This window comes from Tamandua tetradactyla, chromosome 4, assembly GCF_023851605.1.
Source record: "Tamandua tetradactyla isolate mTamTet1 chromosome 4, mTamTet1.pri, whole genome shotgun sequence".
NCBI classification, from domain to species: Eukaryota; Metazoa; Chordata; class Mammalia; order Pilosa; family Myrmecophagidae; genus Tamandua; species Tamandua tetradactyla.
In genome coordinates this window covers 20,119,490-20,135,459 of record NC_135330.1, presented here as the reverse complement: position 1 = coordinate 20,135,459, position 15,970 = coordinate 20,119,490, and positions in this window count along the sequence as shown.

Here is a 15,970-nt window from a genome sequence, read left to right as displayed (position 1 = left end):
AGTATGTCTTTACATGGGAAGATATGCATGATAGATAAAATGGAACAAGCAGATTGTAGAACAATATATAATCCCATTTTTGCAACAACCAAAAACTAGTTGTGCATATTCAAATATCTATATTTGCATCTTTCTTATAGTCATATAAGAGTGAATGATAAACGGTATCTCTCGGCATTGCAGTTGGGGAAAATAGAAAAGAGGGAGATTTCCAAATAAATATTTAATTAATTGGGAATTTAAAAATACAAAACACAAAGCTGTGTAAAGAAGAAGCAAATGAAAACAAAAAGACCCCTAGTGTCCCCGGCAAGAAACCCCGTAACATATTTTTAAATGTCACATATGAATCATGTATGAGGTGAAATATATAACGAGTAAAAGATACAGATGACATGAAAGTCCTTTTTCTCCATATCAGCTCCCATCCCACTGATAGCTGTTTCCTGTAATTCATTCCAAAAAATGGTTGATGCATTTATCTACACCATATATGCATCTACTTACCTGTTCTTGTAAGAAATGTTACACATTGTACTGCAACTTGCTTTTTGACTCTTGAGGATACAGAGTTGTCTTATTCTTTTTTGTCAGGGACATCTTAACTCCATCCTATGGATTTATTTTAAGTTTGTTAACTTCTCCCCTCCTTTTTAATACTAGAGGTTTCCAGATTTTTGCTGTTGCAAAACAATGCAGTAATAAACACTGTTGTACATACATTTTGTTAAACATTTCCAACTATATCCACTGGGTAAATTCCTTGCAAAGGTACTGCTGGGCGAAAGTGACTTTGCGATTCTGACATATTGTCAAGTTATCCTCCAGAAAGAATGCACCCATCTCCATTTCCACCAGCCTTGTATGAGAGAGCTCATTTTCCCCTCAGGCTGGCAGCACTAGATGTCGTTAGACATCTATATTCCCAGAGAGGTGAAAATCTGCGTTTATCTGTCTATTCGTTGTTGTTTTGATTATTTGTATTTATTTAATAATGAGTGTGGTTCTACATCTCACCTTCTGTCTTTTGGCCAGTTGTACCAGTTGTATTTCTTTCTTTCTTTTTTTTTTTTAAACATTAATATTCTCCTGGGTGGTTTTCTTTTCATACGGTCTTGTAGTAATACTTTCTAAATTGAGGAAATTAGCTTTTTGACATTTGCTTTGCAAACACGTTTTCCCAATTTGTTAGTAGTGTACCTTCTTTATGGCATTTTTCTTTATTGTCTTTTGCCCATGCAGCCTTCTAAAATGTTTGCATGGTCAAATATGCTAATTTTGTTTCTTTATGGCTTCTGAATCTTCTTCTCATTTAAGCCTTTCTCATCCCAGATTATAAATTCTTCCACAACTTTTTTTAATGTTTATATCATTGATCCAGCTAGAATTTATTTTGATGGAGAGAGGAATGTTTACTTTTAACTTTGTAGCTATCTATACCGTTTGTGCTTTCTAAAATGAGTGTGTTGTTACTCCTGCACTTTAAAAAATCCAGTAAAGGAAAAAAAGGAAAAAGAGAGCATAATAACTCACAGAACGAAGGCTGGAGGCAGAAAGACCAGGTAAGAGCTATTTTAATAGTCTTGGTCAGACACATCCATGTGACACATTGACCACCTATCATTTGTCAGACTCTGTGCTGGGTTCCGAAGACAAAATAAGGGTCTGGACTTAAGAAGTGACAATGGTGATGGGAAAGAGCGGAAGGGTTGATGGGAGTCTTTTAGCACCTGGAACGATCACCATGGCAACGGAAGCCCGAACCATCACTATGGAGACACAGTGCTTATAATTATGACTAGAGGGATGAGGTGACTCCGTTGGAGAGAATTTTGAAAACGGTAAACAAGCATGCTACAGATGTTTGAAACTGACACTGTTTCTTTTTAAGTTGACGTTATGTCTTACCTTCTCCCAGTGTTCTGTTTCAAGGAGGGTGAAGACAATGTAGTCCAAAGACGATATGGATTAAGACAAGTATAAGGTTTACTGGGTCACTGCTCTACCTGAATGCACTGGCTAGGGAACGGTCTTCTATTCAAAGAAATTACTATTCTAAACTGTAGCGGGTACAGGATATATATACACGGTACATAGTAAGTGTCCTGGACCTCTGACCCCCAGGCTGTCTGGTTGCTGGAGAGATCTGCTCATATACTGTCTTCCCTGCAGCAATCATAAAGCATTCTCTCCAACACTTAAGGCCCAAGAGAAACTTATAATTTGGGCTTCCATCAAGCCCTCTTCTCTAGACTAATGAAAACATGTGGATGGGAAGGGGGCTTAGTTTTAATTTTTATTAGAGGAGTTGTAGGTTTACAGAAAACTCATGCATAAAATACAGAATTCCCATATACCACCCTATTATTAACACCTTGCTTTAATGTGCCACATTTATTACAATTCATGAAAGATTTTTATTATTTTACTATTAAATATAGACCATCATTTACAATAGTGTCCTCTATGTTGTATAATCCTATGTTTTGTTTTCTAATTTTTATTCTAGTAACGTACATATAACTTAAAATTTTCCCCTTTTAACCACATTCAAATATATAATTCAGTGCTGTTAATTTAATTTACAATGTTGTGCTACCATCACCACCATCCATTACCAAAATCCCTCACCCAGGGCTTAGTTTTAATGGAAAATTCTATCCGGGCTTGAGATGTTCTCTCAAGCTATTTTATTGTAAACAATATGCAATAGGCTTCACCTGCTCCTGAGTACACTTGAGGTCACATTTATCAATATGTGCAAATAATGTGGCTCCTCCCTCCCCCCTGCATGTTTCACTCTGAGCCAGAAGGCTCACTTACAGGGGTGCCAGGTCCTCGGACAGTCTTGAGGCCAGAAGGGGCTCACACAGGCTCTAAGTCAGTCTGTGACGCTACTGTATTTCTGCTCCCTCCTGGCTCTGGATGCTGCTCTTGGCTCTGCCTGTGGTCACTGCTTACGCCACTGCTAACCCTTCCTGTGGTTCCTGGCCACCGTGTTAGCCTAAATGAGGCTACTGCTCCTCCTCTCCCCCTCCAACCCGAGATCCTCCTCTGATTCTCCGCAGCACAGCTCAAGCCAGGTTGTTTCCAAAGGGAAACTTCTAGCTGGTGACCAGGTGAAACGGCTTTTGAGGCTCAAAGCCTAGGCTCAGCCTCTTTCCAGGTGAAAGAGGTCAGCTCAACTCCATCCTGGGAATGCTGCCAACAACGCTACACTCCTCTTGTTTTGCTTTTGCATGGGCAGGTGCTGGGAATCGAACCCGGGTGTCCAGCATGGGAGGCGAGAACGTTGCCTGCTGAGCCACCCTGGCCTGCCCTGTGCTCCTCTTTATAAAGTGATCCTATATAGTCAATTTCTGGTTTGCAATTTGAGCTATATATCAGACAGCTTGGAACTTGCCTCCCTCCATTCAGTGTCGTCAACCTTAAGGGACTCCAGGATTGTGTGGGGTTCACAGGTCTGTAGTGGTCCTTCTCTCCTGGAGGAGGGTGTGCAAGCCCCGCTCTGTCCATCGCCCATTCTGGGTTAGAAGAACAAACACGAGGAATGCCAGAAAATAGCAAATTTCAGAATGGTTCTCATAAATAATTCTAACCAGTGAATCGCAATCTTGGCTGCACACTGGAATCACCTGTGTGGGGTAGGGGAGGCGGTGGTGGTGGGCAGGGAGGGGGACCTTTGAATTATTCCATTCCTTAGACATTCTGATTTAAGTGATCTGGGATGTGACCTGGACGGCAGGATTTTTAAAACGCTCTCAGTGATTCTAATGTCAAGATTGAGAACCACTGCTCTTATCAAAGCTATGATGGGGCAAATTAAACAATTAAAATTCTTCTTAGAGTAGTAAAGTCCATTCATCTCTTTTGATCCCATCAGGTTCCTGAAATGGCTGGATTTCAGGACAGTAGCTCCGCAGGCCCCTTTGGGATCCCTACAGCCACCAGCTGGGATTGATTGTGCTCCCCCGGCCTAATCTGTTCCTGGGTCTTCCCTACATGACTTGGAAACTGTTGCAACAGAGTACACAGAGTAATCTGTGTGGATATATTAAGTGTTGGTCAATGCTTACTGTCATTATTATCCAATCAGAACTGGTTCTGGGAGACATTAGGGCACTCTCAGATGGTGCTCTCTTTTTCTTGACAAACAGCTGAAAAAACTGAGCCCTCTGTTATAGACATTCTCTGCCATCCAAGCCTTCTGGTACTACCCAGAACTACTGGGAGAGACGAGCCACCCAGCAGTCTATCCTATGCAGTAAAGAAGTGGCCTCAGTTACTGTCTATTTTGTACTGGGCTAGCATCCCTAAGCTACAATCATTGCCATGGAAGGAGCCACATTTTGTGAGCCAGATTTACCCTACAGATAACCCCTGTCACAGACAAAAGGAAAGCCATAGGCTCCCACGGATCATAATAACAGAGTAGTAGCAAAGGGCATGCGTCTAGTATTTTTATTTGTTTTTGGAAGTCCCAAGCCCCCAGGGCCCTACTAGATAACAGTAAGATAAAGCCAACTGGATCAGGCTCTACCAGACACACACAAGCTCACAAAGTCCACGTCAAACAAAACACTGAACTACCAGTAGGCCTTCTGGAAGAAGCCTGGGGGAGACCTGCCTCATCTCTCTGAACTCGGAGCAACCATTCAAGTACTGTTTTCTAGGTTTAGCCTCCTCAGGATGCTTAATTAGGGGAAGGCAATAAACTCAGGCACCAGACATTTGTGCCAAAAGTAAAGAAAGAAAGAAGGAAGGAAGGAAGGAAGGAAAGAGAGAGAAAGACAGAGGGAGAGAAAGAGACAGAGAGAGAGAGGAAGAGAGAAAGAAAGAAAGAAGGAAAGAAAAATTATACTGCCTAAATCTCCTAACCTGGCTGATGTGAACCTGATGGGGCCAGTGCAGTCCACAGAGGAATCTCGCAAGGAGTGAGCACAACACCTGCATGAGCTCTGTGCCCAGAGTGCACAAGAATCATGGGTTTGTGTAGAGTTGTGGCATAATGAGGATGACTGAAAGGATAGCATCACCTTCACTGCTTGGAGGGCGTCAGTGAGCTTTGAATCTTCCCAGATTGTCTTTGATGAAATCCTTAGGAAGAAGTGGACAGAGGCGCCTATAATGGGGTGAACAACAGAGCTCAGTAGCTAGTGCAAGAGCTCTAGAATGGGACTGCCTGAGCTCACACCCAGCTTTACTGGTTACTAGCTGTGTGACCTTGAACAAGTTTCTTAACCCTCTGTGACTTAGCTTACCTCCCTGCAAAACAGGAATGATGATAATAGTACCTACCTCTTAGGGTTGCTGTGTGGATTAAAGTATTAGAAAAAACATATTTGGCATAGTGCCTGGCAGATATTAAGTGTTCAATGCAGTTAACTTTTCTTATTATTGTAATGATGGCAAAGTGGACAAAGCCCATTTGTTATTTTGGGCTCTGGTGTTGATCAGACTGGTTGAGCTTGGCCTCTTTCACATATTGTGTAACCCAGGGTAACGTCTTTCCCGAGCCTTGGTTTCCTCCACTGTGACATCTGGGGATAGCAGCTGTTCACGCCTCATTGGGTTATGGTTTGGATTAAATGAGCTGACTAGTAGCACAGTGCTGGCTGCCAGGCAGTCACTGTGAGCTGTCATCACTGACCATTGCTCACTCCTGCAGGCCCAAGCCCTGGGGGTCGGGTAAGCTCTGCAGCCACCCGTGCTGCCTCTGCTTCACCACCCCACTGTTCTAAGACCCCTTTGGCCCTTGGATCCCGAAGTTGTTCCCTAAAGTGGCAATCCATCCACTTCGTCCTGTGGGTGACATCCCTGTCTGGAACTGGACAATGACATGGAGCCCATCACTCCCAGACACCTTATGATGTCCTAATGCCACAGTCACTGGCAACCAGTTAGACCTGAACGCCCCAGGGAACAACTGCCCTCCAACATTCTTGGAGGGTCTGAGAACGTTTGGATGGCCGGGGTGTGGGCGCCGGCATATTTCCGAAGGCCAGGACTTCCCCGGGACACCTCCTAGCCGGCAGGAGGACTGCGCAAGGACCAGGTGGCCACCCTGAGACCCGCCAGGGGCCATTGGCTCGGCCGCTTGGCTCCGCGCTGGGTTGGTCCGCGTCCGCAGCCGCTGCATCCTGGAGGAAGGCTGAGGGCGCATCGCCCCCTGGCGGCCGCCGGACGCACACCAGCCGGGACTGGCGCTCCTGCGCGCCCGGGACCATCTGGAAATGGTCCCGGAAAGAGCGGCTGCGCGCGGCGGGGACGTCGCGCCCTGGCGGGGACATCGCGACCTGGCGGGGATCCGCTGTACGTCTTCGCTGCGCTTCTCGGAAAACATGCGCTCGGACGCTGAGCCCAGTACCGTGCGGTCCCCAGCACCACTGCACTGTACCCGGAAAGACACACACACACACACACACACACACACACACACACACACACACACACACACACACACACGAAAGCAAAAGCACCTAACCACGCTACCCTCACCTACACGCACCGCTTTCCTATAGGAGGCGAGATTTTGAGTCTGAGGAGGCACATGCACCACCGACCCCTTCGCGAGCCACCCGGGGAACTGGCGATGGGACGGAAGGTCCTTCCTGCTGGAGGGGACCGACCGCGCCTCCGGAGCCAGTGGCTTCTGACCTTTTGAGATCCCAGAACACACCGGCGAGGTGCCTGCATCACAGCCTGGGAGATTTTGATTCAATCTAGGGTCTAGGGGCCAGATTGGAAATGGAAATCAAATACAGCAGTGTGTTTAAAAACACATCACAACCAAGAAGGATTTGTCCCAGAAATACAAGAGTAGTTTAACATCAGAATAAAAATCTATCAAAAAAGTGAAGGAGGGAAACCATACACTCCTCTGAATAGATGCAAACTCGCATTTATACATTTGCACATTCAGTGATATTTTATGATAGTACTTTCAGTGAACTGGGAGTAAAGGATATCTTTCCAAATGTACAGCAGATAGCCTTCTTACTGGTGAAATGTGAGCTGAGATTTGAAAAACAGGTACAAGGCACCGGTACACCCATGTTTCTGTGTTATAGTGGAGGGTCCAGCCCTGTGCTGTTCAGGGTTGCCAATAGCCACATGTGGCTATTCAGATTTAAATTAAAGTAAATTAAATTAAAAATCAAAAAGTTCCTTAGTTGCATTAGCCACATTTCTAGGGTTAACTAGACACGTGTGGTTTTTGGCTACCATACTGGACAATCCAGCAATAGAACATTTCTATCATCATAGAAAGTTCTGTTCGATAGTGCTGTTCTAGCAATGTAAACACACACAGCCACACAAGAAAATGAAATGAGTCCTAATGTTTGGAAAGAAAAAACACGACATTTTCCTTATCTGCAGACGTAATTGTGTACATAGAACATCTAAAAAACTCTGCTGATAAGCTATTTGAATTAATGAAAGTGTTTAGCAATATTGCTATATACCAGATCAGCATAATAATAATAGCTACCATATATTGACTTTTACTGTAAGTCTTGCATTCTGCCAAGGGTTTCATGCATTAATTAATTTAATCCACATAACAACCTGGAGGTAAGTACTATTATTACCCCTACTTTGCAAATGTCAAAACTGAGCCAGAATGAGTAAGTAACTTGCCCAGAGTCACACAGCCAGAACAGGGCCCCACAGGTAGAACAGGAAGGGCCAGGATTCAAGGCTCATGCACACTAGCTCTAGTGCTTCACTTTAACACAACGCTCTTTTGCCTCTGTTGCATTTCGATGCACAAACAAAACACACTAGATAATACAATGGGGTGGTGGTAGAGTAACAGACTAGAAACATGTTTTTACAAGAGCAACCAATTTTTTTTTAAATAAATTAAAAATGAAGTTAACAAAAGATATAGAAAACGGAGCTCCTTACTTTGAGGGAAGTTCTGGTTCTCAGCAGGCTTGTTGTCTCTGACAAAAAAAAAAAACAAAAAAAAAACAGAATGTGGGCTCAGGACACCAGGAGGTGAATGGGGATGCTCTGTTTGGCATAATTACAGCTGTACCTCCAGGCAGCAAATCACCTCCTGGATTTCAACCAATGAGTTCTGACCAGATCTTCTAAAATTCACACATCAAGTTTCCCAGTTCAGACTTTTCAAGGGCAATGCAGCAATCTGTCTTTCTGGGTCAGTCCTTTTGGCCTTCTGTGGTGGTTTGGAGCTATATTTACCCCAGAAAAGCAAATCAGTCCATTCCTGTGTGTGTGAACCTGTTGTTAGTAGGATGTTTTGATGCGGCTACTCCACTTAAGGTGTGACCCACATCATTCAGATGGGTCTTAATCTACTGGAGTCCTTTATAAGCAGGATGAAAATCAAACAGAAATCACAGAGGGAGCAGAAAGACACTGAACAGAACCTGGAAGAGAAGGGAGAGACCAGGACACACCTCCATGTGCTTTGCCACGTGACAAGCTAAAGACCAAGGATCGAGAGCAGCCAGCCCAGAGCACCAGTCTTTGGGAAGAAAGCATTGCCTTGAAGACACTTTGACTTAGACTTCCTTTTAGCCTCAAGACCGTGAGCTAATAAGTTCCAATTGTTTAACCCAGCCCTTTCGCGGTATTTCCTTGAGCAGCCTGGTACTAAAACACCTTCTCTCCCTCCAGAAGGTGAAGTTACCACATAAATGTTGGCTCTCCACTTGCCCAGATTCCCAAAGATCTCTCCAATGATGGGCCTCCATCAATATATGAAAATATTTTTAGCACCTCAGAGAAGCTTTTGTTCACATTCTATGTAGCAGCCAACGGCTTCAGCCAAGTTTTCCAAATTTCAGTTTGATTAACTGCTTACAGAGGTTTGAAGTGGTTCTTTGTCCAAGTTCTGCGTTTTTGTAACTCATGTTTTGAAAAGTTTTAAGAATGGCCCCAACTCTCCATAAATATCTGATATTATGCCCAAGACTAGCTTCATCTTTAACAGAAATTCTTTAAGTCATTTGCTCCATCTCATTGCAGAGATTGTGTGTTGTATTCTTACTACCACGAGAGAAAAGCGGTCTCCACTGCCAGGCTCCCAGGTGAAAAGAAGCAAAGGAATGAAAAACTTCTTCCATCCCTTTAGGGGATAGAAATATCCTGGCTAGAGATGAGAGGCTGTGTCCATGGTTGGCTACCTCTTTATGTCACCAGAAACGAATGAGTGGTCTGGCTTTGCCCCATATTCTGTCCCATCAGCTGAATAGCAATCTCTAGTGCACCTCCATTCCTAATTCTAAATCTTCTTTAAGTTATAGCAATACTTGTACTTTTACTTGTACTCCTCTAACTGGGGAAGGTAAAATTGCTATAGGATAATTCTAAAATATAGATTTTAAAACTGAACTAAACCAAGTGTTCTAGTTTGCTAGCTGCTGGAATGCAATATAACCAGAAACAGAATGGCTTTTAAAAGGGGGAATTTAATGAGTTGCTAGTTTACAGTTCTAAGGCTGAGATAATGTCCCAATTACAAGTCTATAGAAATGTCCAATCAAAGGTATCCAGGGAAAGACACCTTGTTTCAAGAAGGCTGATGAAGTTCAGGGTCTCTCTTGCATCTGAGAAGGCACATGGTAAACACAGTCATGGTTTCTCTCTCAGCTGGAAGGGCACATGGCCAGCAAAGCATCATCTGCTATCTTTCTCTCCTGGCTTCCTGTTTCATGAAGCTCCCCAGGAGGCATTTTCCTTCTTCATCTCCAAAATTAGCTGCCTTGTGGGCTCTTTGCTTCTCAGGACTATGTCATTTTGCTCTGCTCTTTCTGAATCTCTTATTCTCCAAAACGTTTCCTCTTTTATAGGACTCCAGAAACTTATCAAGACCCACCCCAATGGTTGGAGACATGTCATCACCTAATCAAGCTTAACAACCACTCTTGACTAAATCACATCTCCAGGGAGATGATCTGATTACAGTTTCAAACATACGATATTGAATAAGGATTATTCTGCCTTTATGAAATGGGATTTTGATTAAAACATGGCTTTCCCAGGGGACATAGAAAGGGGAAAGGATTCATCCTTTCCAACCAGCACACCAAGTAAGAACATCTTTACCTCCTTCTGGCAGGCATAAATGAATATATGTGGAGTCAGTGCAAAATGATCCTCAACTGGTTTTCACCTAAAAATTTTAATAAGGCCTAATATATTCCAGTCCATAACCTTTAACTACATTAAAATCTAGAGATCAATATAAATATAGAAACTATATAGATGGGGAAAACATTACATAGAATTTTCTAAAACATTTAATTCTAGCACACATTCTGTTGAGTGTGAGCCATTATGTTCCACCGTACAACCATATGTATAGATGCCAGATGTATATAAGGCAGCATATGCATGTATACAGAATATAACCATATGTATGTGTGCCATATGTATAGGGAATACATGTGCGTACCATATGTACCGTGGTCTACCATACAATTATTTCAAATTACAGCAAATATTGTAACAATAAGTTCAACAGTAAGTTAAAAACAGATTATTAATATTTTAAAGCTGAACTTTAAGAGTCCTTCCAGTGAAGCAGAGCTACAGATGTCCTCAGATTGAAACAACTTACACATTTGCTTTTAGTGCTTAGAGAAGTCTAACAAGTCAATGCTAACAGATCAGTGGAGTGACAAAGACAGTCAACAAAGATTTACACTGTGTTCGGCACGGCCAGTGTAAAGAAGAAATCAGTGGTTTATAAATAGGTCTAATGAACCTAAATACTCTATCTGGGAGAAAAACAATGTAAGTACAGAATCTTTGGAGATGGGGCATCTCAAAACTCCATCCACACTAAATTTTAATCCCAAAAGAACTGTGGTTGGTAAAATGCATTATTGGGAAGAATTAAGGAAGCAGAAGATAAGCTTTCATATGTAAGTATGATGATTGGGTTCAGGTGTCAACTTGGCTAAGTGATGGTGCCCAGTTGTGTGGTCAGGCAAGCATTCGCCTAACCATTACCAGAAGGATATTTCATGGTTGGTTGGTAAACCAGAGGCTGCTTTATGAAATCAGCAGTCAGTTGATTGTATCTGTGACTGATTATATCTACGATCAACTAAGGGTGTATCTTCCACAAACAAGAGAATCAAATCAGTTGGATATGATCCAATCAGTTGAAGACTTTTAAGGGAAAAGAGGGGATTTTCATTGCTTCTTTAGTCAGCCAGCCTCTCCTGTGGAGTTCACTGAGACCCTTCATTGGCGTTGCAAACCTCGCAGCCTGCTCTATGGATTTTGGACACTTGTGTTCCTACTTGTGTGAAACACTTTTATAAATCTCAGATTTGTAGGTATCTTCTATTGGTTCTGTTTCTCTAGAGACCCCTAACTACTACAGTAAGTAAAATAGCTATGAAAATAAACTTTGGGGAGATTTCCTTTGTATTGCATTTATATACAATTATATTAATGAGGGAAAGATATTGCATAAAAATGGGCAATATATAAATAATACTATCACTCTTCAATTATTCATCCTAATACAATGGAAGAGAGAAATGAAGAAGTATTTATAGACACTGAGATTATAGTCAAGATTGGGTTCTTGGATAGTGTTTATTCTCAACAGCATATTGAATTGACTAATGGTTATCCTCCAAAAAATATCTGCTAACTGGGTGTGGTAGTTTGAATCTGTTATATACCCCCAGAAAAGGCCGTGTTCTTTTAATCCATTCCTGTGAGTGCAAACCTATTGTGGCTGGGACATTTTGATTAGGTTATTTCAGCTGAGATGTGAGGCAGTCTATTTAAGGTGGGTCTTACCTGCTTTCTGGAGTCCTTTTTAAGAGGATAAAACAGAAGTTAAGAGATGAAGTCAAGGGAAGCTCATAGAGCGAAGCCCTGGAGAAGCTAAGAGAGGACCCACAGAAGCTCAGAGGGGAAGCCACCGGAACCAGAAGCTAAAAGCTGTTGAAATTCTCTTAGAGAGCTTACACTGATGCAGTCCCAAGACCAAAGAACACACTAAGCAGAGAGCTAGATTTGGATTTGATTGGAACTTGCAAACAGGAGAGGGCCTTTTCCAATGTTAGCCGTCTGGAAAATGGAAATCAGTGTTCCACAAAAAGAGTAGGGAGTGTAAGGGACCGCTTATAAGTGTTTAAGACAAGGGTGTGAGAACGGAGTTTTAGTTGGGTCTCACGACACAAGGGTCTGGAGGTTTGTTCTTGACAGTGATCAAGGGAGGGGTGTTTTAATGTTTTGTTTATGACACCATCGTACAGTCTTCCCTCCCTCCCCTGAGGAGGTCTGATGACTTTTAACTTCTGTCCTGGTCATTCTAGGTGGCTACATGCAGTAACTTTTTCTCAATATGGAGGGCAATGCTGGGTTCTGGGTCTCCACAATCCATCCCACACAGCAGACTATACTGACCATAGGACAGACCATAGCACTGTTATTACACAACTGTATAAGAGACAACAGAACACTAGGAATCTCCCACACAGAGATAACAACACCAAAGGAGGTGCTGCCATGACCAAGAAAGGGAATTAGACCATTTAGACAAGGGCTCTACTGATAATTCAGCAATATTTTGTTATGTGCTCTTGCATATTCAAAACTTGTGAAACATTGTGCAAATGATCAGGAATATATCCACTGCTCTGCATATTAATTAAGGCGCAGGTGCTGCCTTGTATTGCAGTGAGGATATCTAAGTCCATTCTATTTTGTAAAATACTTTTCTAAGCTGTGTGGTGTCTTCATCCAGCAAGGATATAGCTATTTTTGGAATCATTAAGTCCTTGGGCAGTGTTGTTGGCTAAAGCTACCACATGTTTCTCAGTAACAATTGTAGCTCCACCTGGTGCAAGAATGGCTAATGGATACTACCACTAGGGAGTGTGTTTTATTCGTTATCTACATTTAACCATTTCCCAAATGCTCTGAGTATGGGGTATAGAGTCATAATAAGATGGGGACATAGTGCTGCTCCACGTACAATGTCCTGTTCAGTTATAGGGTAAATAGGGCCATCCGTATAGCCTACAAGTCCATAGACATCCCTTAGGGGAAGGATATGCCCCATGTTGGTTGGTGATATCTTGAAAGCAGAAAAGACTATTGTTTTGTCGCTTAACAGTAAAATTACACAATTCAGGGAGTAGCTACCCATCATGAATTCCATCAAGTTGTTCCATACAGAGAGGGGCAGCATGGTCTGCTGTTGCAGCTTCAGTCATCAACCACCCCAACCCGTCATATACAGCCTACCCCAATTCAGAGCAGGGCTAGTTCACCTGTTCCCATACAAGGGAGAAGATGTAAGCCCTAGTCTCATTTATTGAATGGTAGTTAAATTTCAGTCGTAAATGAGAAGGTTCTTCTCCAGATTTTCCAGTGTGCTAAATCCTCCCAGGCCAGTAGGATATTCCCCACAGTCCAACTCACAAGGTTCACAGTCCACGGAGGGCTGGTAGCACCTGAAGATGTCAAGCCCATGCAAATCCATCATGGGGCTTGACTATGGGCATGAGTTATGCTGAGACCCACTGGAGGAAGGTGTTTGCTAGGGCGCTATGGGTAATAAGAAAGGTGTTTATGGGCAACAATGAAGGGTAATTCCTGTTCTAACATTATACATGCTAGAGTTCCATTGGTTGACGAGATACCGGGCAGAGGAGCATTAAGTGGAGGTTTGAAATACCAGATATTCTCCACCTACAACTCTTGAGAGTCCTTCATCATTACAATTGTTAATCTGGGCATAAGAAGGGTCCACATATTCATGCATAAAGTTCCTCTGGGAAGGAATAGGAGGCCCTGGATTGGTGATAAAAATTTTAATAGGAATTTTTTTGATAAATGATGGTCAGATTACAATGCTTGGGGATTCCTATTCCCCATGGGCTTAATATTCCCAACCAGTGTGGCTGTATATGAGTGTGGCTGTATATGAGTGTGGCTGTATATGTGGCCAAAGGACCTCATTTTCCCAGTTTTGTATGGTCTGAGGCATAGGCAACAACAAATTATTACCATCTCCCTTTCTCAACTGCAAAATGGCTGGTCCTTTCATTTGTATTCTCAGGGCCTGCAGGGGTCCTGCTGTTAGAATTTCAATGCGGGTCGGTACAGCAGCCCAGAGAGTTGCATTCAAGTGAGTTAAGGCCTGGTAAAGCCTATTACTCCACAGCTGCAAGGGTCTTTTTTCATCTTCAGCTGTTCTTTTAAGAGGCCATTCATTCTTTCAATAAGACCTGCACCCATGGGATTATAAGGGAGATGAAATATCTACATGATGTCCCGATCCATGGCTCAGAATTGGGCTATTTGTCCAGTGAAAGGGGTCCACCAACCACTGTCTATTTGTATAGGCACTGTATATAGAGTGCTCACTTTCTCCAAACATTGGACGGTGACCTTCCCCACCAGGAAAGCTAACAACAGTCCTATAGCTGTGTCCATGGCAGTAAAAGCATACCTGGCCCCCTCCAAGAGAGGAAGGGGGCCAATGTAATCCACTTGCCACCAGTTCACTTCGATTTGTGACCAGCTGATGTGTACCATGTGGTGTGGTCATCCACCTGGTCGGAGCATGAAGGTCCCTCTCTGACGATGTCCACTAGCTGCTGATGCAGGATTAGCAGCTTGAACTGCTAGGCCAGATGCCACAGGGTTTGATACCTTCAGTGTCCATTTTTCTGATGAAGCCATTATGTTGCTTCCCTGGTTTTCCAAACTTGTGTGAGTGTATCTGCTTCCACATTTCCAGGAAACATGCTAGGAATGTGGGCAGGAACATGATAGACAGTTATCTTTTGTCATTGGCAGACATTCCAGATGACTTTTCACAACACTTGTCCCTAGAGGGGGCGACATATGACTGTCCTTTGTTCCTGCTTCCAGGTTGCCATTTAGGTTGTAAGGCCTTTGTAAACAGCCCAGCTGTCAATTCAGATAGTGTGTCTACTGGCTCTTGTACTATTACCGTCCATCCTCTCTGAACTCAGACCATTGACCACTTTGCATAGCACTAGTCTCCCACTGTATAGTTGTACTGCTACAGCTTTCTATGTGGTAAGCTGCCTGCTAGCGGATCCATTGGTGTACCAAGCAGACTCGGAAATGGTACCAATGTCTTCTATACTGGGCATTTTAACAGCTATTTCAGGTGCAGCAACTTCAGCTGTGACTAGAACGCAGATTCCAAGTGTATGGCTGATAGGGGCAGGGTGCCTGAGTCCAGGTCATGAGTGAATTTGCAGGCTGGGAAATCTAGAGTTTATTCAGTAGTCATTGGGGAACTATGGAAAGCTTAATCCATGACTACTAAAATTAAAAAAAAAAGTCAACACTCCTCTTGAATTTTGTGACAGAGAGGGAAAGATGTTACCTGTCTTGTTTACCTTTGTAGCCCCAGCATGTAAAACAGCACCAGCCAGGCACATAACAGGAGCTGGGCTGTGTATCTGTCGAATTAATGAATAAGCTCGAGAAGGACTCTGTGGAGAAATCTTAAATTTCTGTGGAGATTTAAAAACAATTTAGGATTACATTAAATTTTGAGAGGCAATTTGGCAATATGCATCAAGGCTCTTAAAATATTTCTATCATTTGACACGGTAATCCTATTTGTCGGACTCTACCCCAAAGTAGTAATCCTGAATGTGGAAAGCTATGTGTTTAAAGAAATTTAATCGTGTATTACTATTAATGAACAAAAAAGTGGAAACAATCTCTAGTCTACCAATTACGGAAGAAATTATTGTGTACACTCTCTCTGGGCGGTATTTAAGTTATGATTATAAAGATAATGTAAGACCGCAGGAAAATCTTATAATAAGTAAAAAAAAGATGTAAAATTAAACCCAGAGCATGAGTACAATTTATGGGGACGAATGGGGAAGGAAAAAACCACCCCCAGTTAACGGTGTTTGTCCTAGAGCGGTAAGACACCTTCTCTTTCGTCATTGTCCTGTGTGTTTTCCAA